Source organism: Heterocephalus glaber, unplaced genomic scaffold (genome assembly GCF_053883595.1).
Source record: "Heterocephalus glaber isolate CG9 unplaced genomic scaffold, H.glaber_assembly_v1.0 deba00001523, whole genome shotgun sequence".
Lineage (NCBI taxonomy): Eukaryota > Metazoa > Chordata > Mammalia > Rodentia > Bathyergidae > Heterocephalus > Heterocephalus glaber.
This window is the reverse complement of record NW_028258327.1, coordinates 24,247,129-24,263,485: the sequence shown is the minus strand read 5'-3', so window position 1 is coordinate 24,263,485 and position 16,357 is coordinate 24,247,129. Positions and strand designations below refer to the sequence as shown.

At 36.2% G+C, this 16,357-nt stretch overlaps 1 protein-coding gene and 1 pseudogene across 1 annotated transcript in view; one reads left to right on the top strand and one right to left on the bottom strand.

Annotated features, from left to right (window-relative positions):
• The window catches only part of Me1 (malic enzyme 1), a 200,663-nt gene that overhangs the window by 183,856 nt on the left and 450 nt on the right, over window positions 1–16,357 (bottom strand). The gene's annotated exons all lie outside the window — the stretch shown is intronic.
• LOC106010693 (zinc finger protein 12-like) lies at window positions 6,798–8,597 on the top strand (annotated as a pseudogene).

Below are 16,357 nucleotides of genomic sequence, written 5' to 3'. Positions count from 1 at the left end.
GAACAAATGAATGCATAAATGTATTAATCTGAAACAACTTTTCAGTTCTATGTCATTCACTTCTGTGTAGTTAGTTCTGTTTTGAATAACCAATCACACAATTCAAATTTCAAATAAAGATTATTTATTTATGCAGGAGTATAGAGTACTCATGATTTGAAATTCCCATATAATAATCAAACTTTTTACATGTACATTAGAAAATCATTTAATTAAACTAATTCACTATTAAAATACTTATAAATTGATTTTAAGGCCAATTCAGATCAACTTCAGGTTGATTAAGACAAATATACATATCAACAGAAGTACCACAGCTTACTGGGACTTTTTCCAAGTACCTTCATCTTGATCCGTTTCTTGATCTCGGTACAGTGTCATTTTGGGACAAACAGTTCTTTGCTGTAGGCAGCTACCCAAGCCACTTTTAGTATATGACAGCCTGGAATAATCTATACACTTGACATTTACATGCATTCTTCACCAGCAAACATGAATGACTGACAACTTAGACTAAAGAGTGTATTATTTGGATTTAGGTCCAAGTTTGATTCACAAGTAGGCATTATTTAACACTGTGATGTGATTTTATGCAAATACTTAAGGTGTTTGGAGTTATTTGGAAACTCTTCTCAATTTCTGCTCTACTAAATCAAAGTAATTAAACATGCACTGAACTTATATGTGTGTCTCACTGGGTAGTTGAGAGAATAAAGTGAGACTGGGTGTTCTTAGTATCCTATGTAAATTATAAAGTGCTATGTAAATGCTTGCTTGCATTTCTCATAAGTTTTAAAATGAAGTCATTAATATCCAAATACTAAGTAAATACTGATTTTTATTCTTCACATTCTGGTTTTGTCAGAAAGTCCATGAGTTTTAAGAATCAGTCTGTCTGTCTTTCCAGTACTGGGGATCAAACTCAGGACCTTGTGCTTGCCAGGCAGGAGCAGCACCACTGAGCTACATCCCCAGCAAGAATCAGTTTTAAGAGACCCAAGTAAGAACTTTCTGTTAAGAACAAACTGAGCTGGGTGTGGTGGGACACATTTGTAATCCCAGCACTTGGGAGGCTGAGGCAGGAGAATCACTTTGATTTTGAAGCCAGCCTGTGCTACAGTGATCTCAAGACCAGCATGAACTATAAAGTGAGACCCTGTCTGAAAAAAAAAAATTTTTAAACAGCTTCCTACCAGACTCCTAAAGTTCATGTATGATCTTATAGACCCACTAATAATCAATGAAGGAGGAGTCTTTGAAATTAGACATCTTTTCACTAGATAGGCAGGAAGGGATCCCTCTCGCTCAGTCATTTTGTTCTACTCAAGACTGGTTGACTGACTGGAGGAGGGAGGGCAATCTGTTTTACTCACCTGAAATGTTAATCCCATCCAGAAACACAACTACAAACACTCCCAGAATACTGACTGACCAAATGCCTGAGCAGCCCCATGGCCCAGTCAAGTTGACACATGAAGTAATTGTCACACCAAATATTTTTAACAAATATCTGTTGAGAGAATGTTTGTAGGCACTGAATCAATGATAGTGATACAGTGATATATCAATGATATAGTGAGATAGATAGATATAGATATATATAGACATACATATATATATATATAGATATATATATAGATATATATATCTATATATATGGTGAAACATAAAATCTAGAACTGAAGAGGTTATTTTATTTTGTGTGTGTGTGTGTGTTTTTTGGTGCCGGGGATCAAACTCCGGTCCTTCCGCTTGCACAGCAGGCGGTGAAACCACTGAGCTAAATCCCTGGCCCCTGAAGAGGTTATTTTAGAAACAACTATAAAATAACAAGAAAAGAAAAGGAAAAATTTAAGTTTAATTTAGAAATTGAAACAGAAGAGTTCATTGAATAGTGATGTTAAAAGGAGATCTGAAAGAAAACAAGGACAGTAGAAGTTGACCGGGTAAAAAGATGGAGTTGGGCATGCAGGACAGAGTATGGACATAATCCGGATGTAGAAATGTCTGGCTTCTTGGAAAAAGGATAGGAAAGTAAACTGTTTCAACTGTGAAAAGAATGACTCTGGCACACATACTCTTTACATTTTTGTCTTTTATTTTTATACAATGACTCTATAAGACTACATAAAATTTTTTAGAACCAATTCACTTATTATAACCATGACCCCAAACATGAGGGCAAAGTCTTTTAAAGTAAATGAAAAGTAAGAAATAAACGCCATAATAACCAAATGAAGTTTTAGAACTGAAAACACAGTAACTGAAATAAAATAATTTATTGACTGGGCTGCAGAAAAGAATTGAGATGAAAGTCAGAGTCAATGAATTTGAAGATGGATCATTAGAAATTAACTTCCAAAAAAGAAGGGAAAAAAGGCCTAAAAATGAACAGAGGGGGGAAAAGGCCTAAAAATGTTGGGTTGTTTTAGAGGTTCTTGGGGACTGAGGGGGGATGCAGGGGGATGGGGGGTGACGGACTGAATCCAGGGCTTCTGCACTGAGCTGAAAACCCAGCCCCTTTTATTTTCTGAGACACAGTCTTGCTAAGTTGCTAACTTTCTCAGGCTGGACTCAAACTTGTGATCCTTTTGCCTGTCTCCCAGAGTACTGGGATTACAGGCCTACATCACCACACCAGGCTAATATTAGGACTTTAATATTGTTGCAGAGTTAACATCTGTGCCAGAATCCTAAAAGGAGAGGAGAAAGGTAAAATAATTGAAAAAATAACAGTAAAAACTTGGCAAATTTGTCAAAAGACAAACTTACAGAATCAAGCTCAGCAAACCCCAAGAATATAAACTCAAGAAACTTCAAACCCAAAAACATTACATTCAAAATGCTGAAAATGAAAAACAAAAGGCTTTAAAACTTTCAGAGAAAAATTATTTATTACATACATATATATACTGATTTGAACAACTCCATATTTCCCACCAGAAACTAGGGAGACTAGGAAGAAGAAAAATAGTATTTTGAAAGTATTAAAGGAAAGAACTGTCAACCCATAATTCTATAATCAGTGAAAATATACCTTGGGACCGATGGTGAAACGAAGACATTCTCAGAAGGAAAACTAAGACAACTGGTCTTCAGCAAACCTTCTCTAAAGGAAGTGCTAAAGAAAATTCTTTACACAGAAGGGAAATGATTTTTGAAGAAAAGTCAGAAAACTGAATAAGAGAATGGAAATGGTAAATATCTGGGAATCATAATAGATTCTTCTTTCCCTGTTAAATTCTTTAAAATATTTATGAAACTTAAAAGTTATTAAATCAAATTTTAATTTAATACATGAATATAGATGCAAATGGACATACAGTGGATCTTTGACTTAAGAACTCAAAATAAGAACTAAGATGGATTAAGTAAAAGTGTAAATTTCCAATGATGAATGTCATTATACTGTATACCTTAAATGTACCAATAAAGTTAATTTTTTAAAAAATAAGAACTCAATTCATTCAAGAGGGCTGGTTGTAACTCAAGTTAGTTGTAAGTCAAGACTGTTTTTCCCATAAAAAAAATAATGGAAATACCCTTAATGCATTCTGAACCTCCCAAAGCACCTCTTAACTAACCTTTTCATAATAAAAAAGGGTGTTATAATGTGCATAATTTACCAGAAACACCAATAATTTTCCTAGTGTATTAACCAAAAAGCTGTAAGATGTGCCTAGTTTACCAGAAACAACAATTCCATAGTATATTCACCATTCAAGTTGACATCTTTGGCTTGCAGGAAGGGAGGATGAAATGGAAGGTGGCTATTGTTTGGAAGGAGAGTGCCCTTCCATAAGAACATCGGGAATCTGGCTCTCTGGTGTCCTTTCTCTCCATGGGAGAGTCTGTAGCCCACTAGGACCTGCTTCTGGCTCACTGGGTCTCAACCTTTTCAGATCTAAAAACTGGTCTAAGGTTGTCTGTTTCTGTCTTTTCTTTAACACTGTTCTGTAGTATGACATGACATTGTCATTAAGCAAGTGAAACAGAGACATGGCAGGGGGTATCACAACTGGGATCTGCACTGCAAGAGAAACCACCAACAGAGTGAAGAGACAACCCACAATGTGGGAAAAAATTTTCACCTGCTGATTCTCAGGCAAAGGTCTACTATCTAGAGTCTATAAAAAACTTTAAAAAATCAGACCTACCAAATTTAAAGACCCAATCCAAAAATGGGCATCTGAAATGAACAGACATTTCTCAGAAAAAGAAGTAGAAATAGCAAATAAACATATGAAAAAATGTTCAACATCACTGGTCATTCGAGAGATGCAAATGAAGACAATGCTGAGATTCCACCTCACTCCAGAAAGAATGGCTACTATCATGAAATCAACCAATAATAAATGCTAGCGGGGCTATGGGGAAAGGGGAACACTGCTCCACTGCTGGTGGGAGTGTAGAGTGGTGCAACCACTGTGGAAATCAGCATGGAGACACCTCAAAGAACTAGGACTGGAAGTCCCATTTGACCCAGCAATTTCCCTGCTAGGTATCTTCTCCAAAGAATTAAAAGAATCATACCACAGTGATATATGTGCACCCATGTTCATAGCAGCAAAATTCATGATAGCTAAAACTTGGAAGCAACCCAACTGACCATCAACTGGAGACTGGATAAAGAAAATGTGGTTTTCCTATAAAATGGAGTACTACTCAGCCATAAAGAATGAGAAACTAGAGACAGTCATAGCTAAATGGATGCACACTGAGGTGATACTCTTAAGTGAAAAAAATAGGACACACATGTAAATACCAAATAGTTTCTCTAGCGTGAGAAACTGAAAGTGTAAATAAGGACTAAAAGGTATAATAGATAATGTGAAATCAGAAGAAAAGGTGCAAAGGGGAAGGGGAAGTGGGTGGGGAGAAAGAAGGGAATGGAATTAATATGAGAAAAAGAAAAACTGGAAGCAAAGTCTTTGTAGATAGGGAGGGGTGGAGGGGTTTGAGGGCAGGGGAATGGGGAAAAAATAAGAACCAAGATAGATTATGTAAAAGGTGCAAATTTCCAATGATGAATGTCATTATATTATATACTTTAAATGTACCAATAAAATTAATTAAAAAAAACAAATAGACAAAAAGAAGCTACACATAGACCATTGGAAGAAATGATGTTAGACAGAGATGCCCAGAAGCCAATCCAGCTATGGCAAGTTCTGGGTGAGGAAAGGGCACTCACACACACCCCGCCTCCATAAAAGCAGCTGAGAACAAAGGGCCAGTGGATCCTCCATCCTTCCAAAGCCCCCTACCCTGATTCTTTATCAGGGTGGCTATCTATCTTCTCCTTTCTCCCCCTTCTGTTTCCTCTTTATAAATACAGTGTTTTCCTTTCATTAAACTTTGTCCCTCTAATTTTTTACTGAGGCTGAGTTGCAATCCTGGTGGGCTGCTCAGACAACAGAGCAGCAGTGGTTGTGCCCCAGATGCAACACCATAATTTTCTTTTGTGATATGAACACTTAAAATCTACTATTTATAAGAAAGTGGCTACTATAATTCATAGCTTTTGGGGACTTTGTGCTTGCATGGCAGGCAATGGCACCACTGACCTAAATCCCCAGCCCCTATAATGTATAGCTTTTATAACTTCATTCAGGATTGTACCTGTCAGCATTTCAACAAGTTCCTGTCTCATTTGTTTTTTACATTTGGTATGCATTGTCTGATGTCCTGATCATGATCCAGATTTCTTGCTGTTTTCTCTTTCCCATATCTTTACTTTTAGCCTACGATATTTTGTTTTATTGCAGATAGGTAAGTTAATTAGATATCTTGTGTGCAGGTAGATAGGACCAGCCCTCCAGGAGCCAACACAGCAAGGAGCCAACATGGAGGACAATCAAGACACATTCACTGAAGACCAGAATTGTAAAAGGAGAGAAACTACACATCCTTATGCTTCCTCTGGAGATAAATGGCAGTGATTGATATTCTAAATAGGTATCAATCACCTCTGAGGGGGGGGGGGGTCAAGGTCTTAACCCAGCCTCTCCAGGAAATATCCCTGATCCCCATTCTTACTGAAAACCCTTGTGTGCTTGCTACATGACTTGCTCCCCCATTTGACCCCCATTTAATCAATATTACCTGGGTGACTGTACTTCCAATCTTATTGGTTAGTCATGGTTTTGTCCCACCTCATGCCCACCTTGTAAATTTCCATTGGGTCTTATAGTTTTGTCCCACTGTTACCGCCTCACCACATGGCTTTGCTGTATAAAACATCTTTGAAAAGTGGGGTGAGTGGGCAACCCACTTTCCGGCCCCTCTTCTGTCTCTCAGAAGCTTCCTTTCTTCCAATAAATTTTTCCAACTCTTAACCTCTGTTGTTCCTAGAATTCATTCTTTGATTTTAGAGAACACGAACTCTCGTTTGGGGTATCTAGTAGGTTTGGGAGTTACATCTCTTCCCCCATATCAGTTTGAATATGTTTCTTATGTATAGCACAGTTTGTGTTTTGTGAAACTGAAAATATTTTTATTAATAGGTGAACTATTTTCATTCATATTTATTGATCAATATGTTTAATAATAATTCTGTAATATTACTATCACTATCACCTATAAAAATAGAATACAAGCAAGATCTGAAATCAGTAAAAAATTGAAAGGCCACAAAAGGATGCTCATTAATCAAGTTTTAATTTCATTTTGGCTTTGAGCACAAAAGCATGGAATTAGTTTTTTAATGACTAACCAAACCTGCCAACATCAGTAGTAACAATATCCTCATAATTTCAAAATTCTTGATTTAAACAATACCTCAATTTTAATGTGCAGATAGAAAAACAAAGGAAGTTGATCCGGTACTGCCAAGGCAAAATAGAGCCTTATATGTAACACTAAGAACACAGAAAAGAAAGTTACTCTAATAATTTTCCTACATATATAAAAGTAACACCTAAAGAAGACACGGACAGAATGTTTTTTAAACTATGGATTATAATTCAATAGTTAATATTGGCCAACTTTTTTTAAAAAAAAAATCAAGGCCCCTCAGAGGACCCTGGGAACGCTGAGCAGCCCTCATATCTGCGCATGTGCAATGCTGTGAGCGCACCAGCGGCCGCCCTTCCCCCACCGCAGCAGAGTGGGTGCCAGGGACCTCTTCTCCACTCGTCCTCAGCGCAGAGAGCGCCGTGACCTGGCCTGGCATGGTGCCACGAGTGGAGGCTGTTCCCTTGAGTCTGCCTTCATAGTTTTCTGCCTCTTCCCCAAAACTGCAGAAAATGAACAAATCCCAGGTGTCAGTTTCATTCACGGATGTGACTGTGGACTTCACCCAGGAAGAGTGGGAGCAGCTGGACCTTTCTCAGAGGATTTTATACATGGATGTGATGCTGGAGAATTACAGCAACTTACTTTCAGTGGAAGTGTGGAAGGCCGATGACCAGATGGGATGGAAAGGGAGCACAGAAATCCAGATGAGCAAGCAAGGCAGTTTACGGTTCTTAAGAACCAAACCCCATTTGAGGAGAGAGGTAATCTCTTTGGAAAAACATTTAATCTGAACACAGAATTTGTTTCTTTAAGACAAGTGCCCTATAAATATGATTTATATGAAAAAACTTTGAAATATAATTCAGACTTAATAATAATAGCTATGCAAGAAAGAAAGGTGATGAATGCACTGGATTTGGAAAACCACTCCTATATCTGAAACAAGAGAAAACCCATCTTGGAGCAGAATACTCTGAATATAATAAAAGTGGGAAAGCCCTTGGCCATAAAGAAGTCATTTTTAAACATCAGAAAATTAAAAACTTGATTCAACCTTTTATTTGTAATTACTGTGACAAGGCCTTCCCCTTTAAGTCACTCCTCATCAGTCATAAGAGAATACACACTGGAGAAAAACCCTATGAATGTAATGTAAGAAAACTTTCTCCCATAAGGCAAACCTCATCAAACATCAGAGAATTCACACTGGGGAGAAACCCTTTGAATGTCCTGAGTGTGGAAAAGCTTTCACTCACCAGTCCAATCTTATTGTACACCAGAGAGCACATATGGAGAAGAAGCCCTATGAGTGCGGTGACTGTGGAAAGACATTTGCTCAGATGTTTGAACTTACTACACACCAGAGAATTCATACTGGAGAGCGACCCTATAAGTGTAATGAATGTGCAAAAACCTTCTTTAAGAAATCAAACCTCATTATACATCAGAAAATTCACACAGGAGAGAAACACTATGAGTGTAGTGAATGTGGAAAGTCTTTTATCCAGAACTCACAACTCATCATACATATGAGAACTCATACAGGAGAGAAAACGTATGAATGTACTGAATGTGGCAAAACTTTCAGCCAGAGGTCAACTCTTCGATTACATTTGAGAATCCATACAGGAGAGAAACCATATGAGTGTACTGAATATGGAAAGGCCTTCAGCAGGAAGTCCCGATTCAGTGTCCATCAGAGAGTTCATATAGGGGACAGACCTTGAGACTGCCACGAGGTGGTAGTGTGAAAACCTCTTAGAATCCCTCCAGTGAGGGAAAAACAAGCATTGAAATTCACACCGGGATACAATCTCTCAAGTAAAAAATGTGAAAAAAAGTAGCATTGCATTAGAGCAACATTATACCAGAAGGTAGATATGATACTGAGCTAAAGTATACACATCAAAATATATCCAATTGTAAATAGACATTCTAGGTATATTACAGTGAGCTTTGTTTTATTTTTGCAGCACTAGGGAGTGAACCCAGTCCCTTGCCTATGCTGGGCAAGTGCTCTACCACTGAGCTGCACCACCAGCCCACAATGAGCTTTTTAAAATCTTGAATGAACTGAATATTCTGGGCAGCAGCATAAAGCATATATAGACAGTGCCCTAGGAATTTATATGTGAAAGTATGCTACAAAACATAAATTATGTTTTAAATCTACATATGTGAATGTAACAGTGATTGGGAGTTTGAAATTCTTGTAATCTGTGATAATTAGAATATATCAGACAAGATTTTCCATACTGTGGTAAACATCACGTTTGTTTCAGTACCTTTCCAACGCAGTATGAGTTCTAAATGAAATATATAACATTTTAAAGTAGCATGGAGCAAATTTTTTTCCTCCTACTGTTTGCTAGCATATATAAATTGGTGTGACATTGTTATTGAGCCTCTTTGCTAAAGAGAAGACAATATTGTTGGAGTCTTAACCTGATTCTTGGTTTGAATATTTTTTAGAAACATAATTTATATAAATATGCAAGTGTTAGATAACTAAGAGATCAGTGAAAAGAGGCAGATGTGACTGTATTACTTAGTATGTACTACAGAATAAAAATACGCCATGCAAAGAGAATATCCTCATCATCATGCTCTTATTTTTCCATGAAGTACTGACATAAAAATGCATGTGTATTTCCAAAAGATTGTATAACCTAGAAGCCACCTGTATTTTTGTGTGTTTCTCTGCTCTCTTAATACTTTACGAATTGTCTTACAAAAAGTCATGCTTATGTACCTCACAAATGCTAGTTACATTTCAGAGACCTTAGAGGAAAAAATAATTTATTTTTAAAAAACTACAAAGAGTTATCTGTTTTGCTTTTTAAAGTGTCTATGTACAAAATTCACTTTAGAGATGAATTTTTGTAGTATTCTGTTTAAAGGAAGCATCATTACTTCCTTGAGTCTCATCTTCATCAATCTAAAACTTTCCCTTTGCAACCTGAGTTAGTATAAGTTAATTACCTTTCCTTTCAATGTTCAGACTTTTAAGTTAGACTTCAGTGGTCTCGTCATATGTTGTTTGATAATTAATGTAACAGTTATCTTTTTGCAAAACAGAAATGTGCCATTTTAGCTTGCTTTCAAATACACAAGTTCAACCTTTCCCTCTTAATCACAAATCATGCAATGGAATTATAAATGGAAAACAAAACTGGTTTTTATTATTTTTGAAGATCTCTGATGTGCTGTGACTCTATATGATTGTGAATAACTTTGGAAAAATATACCACAGCCCAGTAAATCTTTGTCTTTCTAAGTTATGATCTTATCTACTAACGACAAAGCAGAGGTGGGGAAAGTAACTTTTAACACTGCTGTTGGAAATGTAAATGGTAACAGCCTCATTTTTACATTAAAAATATGTATACTCCTTAGCCTAGGAATCTGATTCCTGGGAATCTACTTGTAAAAAAACATAAAGTGCCAATACTTAAGATTTGATTATTATCTAGGTATATTGTATTTTTTTGGTAAGGACCACAAAAGGAAAAAAAAAAAAGAATGACTACCAGTAAGGGAATGACTGAATAAATTGTGATAAAAGTATACCATGGCTGTATGGTTTTCCATAGAAAGGAATGTGTAGGCACAAACTCTTCTAGGTCTAGTGAAAGAGAGTGAATATACCAATTTTTGTAAAATAAAGACTTAGAACCTTAAAAAAAAAATCAAAACAGATACTAGTAAAGTGTACCAAACATACACAGAAAAGTATTGTATTATGAAATTTTGCTTTAATTACATAAATATATTAGTTTATTAAGGCTGCCATCACATAGTATCACAAACAGGGTGGCTTAAGCAAAAGAAGTCTATTTCTCAAGAGTTCTAGAGGCTGGAAGTTCAAAATACAAGTATTGACGGGATAGTTTTATTCTGAGGCTTCCCTTGCTTATCTATAGAGGGCTTCTGACCTAAACACTGTCATCTTCTCCCTTTGTCTCCATATGGGCTGTCCTCTGTGCACGTGACCTCAGTCACTTCAGATTAGGGATGACCCTAAAGACCTCATTTTAACTTAATTACCAATTTAAAGACCTAATCTCCAAAAAGATTACATTTTGAAGTACTGGGAGTTCAAATTTCAAAGTGAATTTTGAAGTGGTATAATTCAGCTCACAACAATATCTTTATACATATTGATGCATGTACTATGTCACAATCAAAAAGTTTGAAAATTCTTTAGGAGCCTCTAAATAGATAATTTAAATGTATTTTAATGTATCCTAAGCTTAAGAGGCCTAGTCCTAATATTGTACTGGAGTCTTAGGACTCCTTCAGCCTTTAGATCTGCTGGGATACTAACATGTAATCATAATTATAGGTATGGACATACAAATACTTTTGCTAATGTTCTTAACGACTATTGAATTATTGAAAAAAATAATCCTAGTGATTTTAGGTATAGCATTTATATATTAGTATACAACCTTTAGTAGTATAGTTCCACCTTTTTAGAGAACATTCTTCAATATTTTGTTCCCAAATGATGAGCTTAAACTACAAAAGCCTAAAGATACACTGTCAGCAGGGTGTGGTGGTTCACACTTGTAATCCCAGCCTTCCAGGAGGTGAGGCAAGATGATCTCAAGTTTAAGTCCCAGCTGGGCAGTTTAGCCTCAAGTATCTGAAATCAGTTTAGTTGACTGCTGACTTACATATGTACTGTATCTCCAGGATTTCAGGAAAAATATTTATGTTAAAAATTCTCTAAATACACTTAGGACAATAATGTTTTGCTTTAAAATATATTGTATTTTTAAAGCTAAATATTCAGAAATTTTCACTTATCACAGTACTATCATTTTGTGTGTCTGTGTGTGTGTGTGTGTGTGTGTGTGTGTGTGTGTGTGTGGTTTGGGGTTTCTTTGAAACCAAGGATTAAACCTAGGACCTTTGCTTTATTTTTCTATTTTGAAACAGGGTCTCACCAGGTTCCCAAATTGCTTGAGCTGGGCACAAACTTGGGATCCTCTTGTCCCAAAATCCCAGTGGGCTAGGATTACAAGTGTGTACCACCACACCTGGCTCTGCAGTTCTTTTTATTTAACAAGTATTTTTAGAGAACCACTATATGCTAAGAAATCAATTGAGCCTAGTTAAGAAGTACACCAAAATTTTCACAACTGATAACTGGAAAAATTTGGACCTGTGCTCAATTTCTTCTAGGCACAAAGTTTTAGAATGTTCATTCTTTTACATCACATTTCACACACATCCCTGGAGGGTGGGTATGGAAAATTAGGGCACCAAAATGAAAAAATATCAGATTTTGTTCAGAGGGCAACTCTAGGACCCATATGCAGAACTTCTCCTGAGCTCCTAGGAGATGTGGAGGGCATAAAAGAAGACCAGCAATCACAGAAAGCTGCTAGCATGCATCAGTTTCCATGATAGCCCCTGCTGTGTTGCTCAGATGCACTGTGTACTTTTACTTTTGCTTTTACTCTCTTTTTCTCTTTGTTAGGCCCACGTTTGCTCTGCAGAGCTGGTTTCTCCCGTACTTACTTATTCCACACTTTTTGAATAAACTTTTGGCACAATTTTTAGCTTGTACTGTCCAATTCTTTAGAGGCAAGAAGGACCTGGAATACTTTTGATTGGCGAGCCATTTCTAAAGAAACTAGGGCTGAACATCTCCATAACAATGGCTTTCACACCACTGGAATTCCATGCTATATAATGAATCAATTTCTCACATTGCTGAGGCAACTCCAGAGAGGTGCAGTAGGTGAAAATATCTGAATTATTCACTCTGGTATTGTTTATATTGAAGAAAATAGGTTTACAATACTTCTCCTTCATAGTCATGAAATTTCCTTCTTTTCCCTTGCAACACTACCCAAAGTCTTGATATGCCAGGAACCAAATAGTTACAATCCCCAGAAGTTCTTTTTTTTTTAGATTCAAAAGTTACTAACGTTGACCAAAACTAACTGATAAAACAGCATCACTAATGGTAACTGGATAAAACTGCCTAAAATACTGAAGAATGTTATCTTTTGTAGACTTAGTTATAGGTCACGCTTTTATTAAAGGTACGGAAATCAAGTAAAAACAGGTTGATTGTGCTAGCACTAGAACTGTCAGTGTTTTCTACCGCTGCATAGAGAAATAAAAGATAATCATGATTATTTTTCTTGTGTGTAGAATCTTAACTTTATAGAATTTATGAAATATGATTACTAATTACATAAAAATTTCTGAAAGAAAATTTGAAACACAACTCATCTAAATCAGAAGTCATCTTTGAGTCTATACTCCCAGCACTCTGGGAGGCTGAGGCAAGAGAATCACAAGTTCAATCCCTGCCTGGACAACTCAGAAGCTTAGCAAAATCCTGTCTCAAAATAAAAAAAATTTGAAAGGGCTGAGGATGTGAGAAGGTGTGGTTTAATCCCCAGTACCACAACAAAAAAAATCTTTGAAAATAATGAATATTAAATTAAATATGTACATATAAGACAAGTAAAGATAAGCATCTCAAAATAGTTTGGGATGTGTATAGAAAAATAGTGAATCACCTAAGTGTGAGGCAAGAGTATTTTCCCAATTTTCTATGATGAAATTGTACCTGGAATAATACATATTTGAATATAACCAAATACTAAGATATAGAGTCATACATGAATTATTGCCAATGAAGATTCTATTTCTCGTAGATTTTGTTTTGTTTTTAATTTATATCTTGTCTAATGTTAACCTTGATTACATCAAGACTAAATTATCCAATAAGTAATTAAAATTTCATGAGATTGTCAAGCTTAAACCAAAATCTAAATTTCTGCCTATATATTCCATTATTTAACGTAATTATATAGAGTCAGCAGAGCTTTAGATTTCAATTTGAATTTATTTCCACAAAATCACATTAAAGAGGTTATTTATATTAAGACAATGTACAAACTACTACTTTATAAACTATCTGCTTAAAAAGAACTGTTTAAAGACAAAAATAATAATAAAACATGGATCATTCATACATTTGTTTAATGTCCACTGAGCAAAATAATGTAGTAAAATTCTGATCCCTGCCCTATAACCACCAAGATAAATAAGAAAAAATGTAAATACAAAATGATACGGGGCTGGGGATTTAGCTCAGTGGTTCCGCCACCTGCCTCACAAGCACAAGGACCTGAGTTCAATGCCTGGTACCAGAAAAAAAAACACCAAAAAAAAAAAGCCAACAAAAAAAGATATGGTACAAGTGAATACATAAAAACACAGGTGTTAGGGGCCAGGGATTTAGCTCAGTGGTTCTGGTGCCTGCCTTGAAAGAGCAAGGTCCTGAGTTCAATCCCTTGTACCAAAAAAAAAAAACCAAAAAAACCACAGGTGTTAAGTAATGAGAATGGGACTAAGATAATTAGGGAAGGCTTCCATAGAGAGATCATTATTAATAATCAACAAATGATATTCTGATTGTAGGAATTACACACAAAAAGGAAAGAATTAAATATGAGAATCAACACATATCTTTTCAATGGATGGCTAAATTGAGGAACTAGTAAGATAAATTTAGACAAGACAGTACAATTGGTGGATTGATTTTATATTCAACATAATAGGAAATAACAACATACTATACTTGAGTAATGGATTCTGTGAAGAAAATGCAAATTTATGAAGACATTGTTTTCATATTTATTTGTAGAACAGATTATAATAATAGAAATGAAACCTGTAAAACTGTTGTTGTAGTTAACCAAAGATACTGTGATAAAAGTATATGTTAGTATGGTTAAAGTAGCCTTTCTGCCACCAGGTGACAGGCTGGGCTGTTAGGGGAAAGTGAGGATACTATTAGAGCTAGTCTCTTTGGAGCCAAGTATTATAAGACCAAAATATATTCCTGGACTACTAATAAAGGCCTGGAGGTCTTTCATGTGTGGTCAATAAGATCTCAGTGTTGTAGACTCAGTGTTACATATAAAGGTCACACTATTTCCATAAGCCACCACACTAAGGTCTTAGAAATGAATAAAATTCATTATACTGATTGCCCCAAAGTTAGTAAGTTAGGTTTTGAATCCAATTTGATATAATACAAAGTTCATTTATAAATTACAAACGTGTTCTTAATATATTAATCCTGCAACTATCTGCCTTGGGTGGAAGATCTTCATGACCCTATTATTCTGAAGTAGGTATCGTCACAGGTAAACAGGAATCAAAAAGATTTTAATATTATAAATTATTGACACAAATATAGTAAAGGCATAATTACTGTTGCTCAGATTCCCAATACCATCTCCTCTTAGACACTCTTGCCCCTGTCTTGAAGAAAATCAAACAGGTAATAATACTTACGTGGTCTTGTAAAATGCCAACCTATAATTTGGTCATATACTGCAGTAGGCAAGTAATACTTGAAAGGCATAAAATACTTTGTCACATCAAATTTTACCTTTGTTCTACTGAAAATAGGCCCCAATCTTCAGAATAATAAAAATGAAGAGAAAGAATTAAATTGGCAAATTGATTTTGAGGGGAGAAAAATAAGTAAGAACTATTTAAATTTTTAAACTTTGTGACCACAAACACTAAGCAATCATAGATTTGTAAAACTTGCCTGTTACCACAGAAACAACTAGCAGCAGCTACAAGTTTTTAAAATAAATCACAAATCTTCCAGCTATCAACAAATCACCAGTAACATGGGAGCGGGGGAGCTGAAGACCCGTACTTAATAAAAAAGGTTGTTCCAGACAATCAAAGTAACTCAACAGACCTCTGTGCTGACTCATGGCATTTTCAATGTACTGAACAAATAGGAAATGTCAGTACACACATACAAACAGAAAGGGAACAATCCAGAGACAAACTGGCTGTAAGACAACACACAGTATGACTACTTAGTATTTACAGAAGCAAAACGATCAATTTTGAGGTACTTTCTTTAGAGACAGGTCTGAGATATTTACATTACTGGTAAAGAAAAAGGGAAAGTTGCCAGGATTTGAAAAGAAAATCTCTCAAACAGGCATATACTGAATTCCCTTTCAATAAAAACAGGACAGGTTCTTAAAAAAAAAAAAAAAAAAAAAACAAATTTTCTAACTACAGAAAGACCAGACTTTTTAAAAGAAAGAAATTTAAAAACAAAAAAGCTCTACACACAGTGCCAAGTCCAAGAAAGGCTTTTCTACCAAACTATGTCATGCAAAGTGTCCAAGGCAGAAGCCACCCACCACGCATTCCCAGACTCTTAACTGTGTCACTCTAGAAACCAAGAGGCCTTGGAATCCCAGTTGGTTAATGTGCTCCGAGGTACTCAGAACCCATTTCTGTTCGGGCTGGACCAGCAGGGCCACTGCGCTCCACAGCAGTCTCCAATTACGGCCACACACAGTGGAACCAGCAAGTGGGTGGCACCTAGGGACTGACAAGGCAGCCCACCTGCCACCGTCACAAACCACAAACACACCCAATTTTGGCACCTTGGTACTACTTCTCTTGGCTGGGATCTTGTTTAGGGGGGAACCGTGGCCCAAACAAGACAAGTCACATCCTTCCCTCCACTCCCAAGTGGGATGCTAAGGTGCCCAGGCTCCAGCGCCTCCCGCACAAGCGCAAACACACACACACACACACA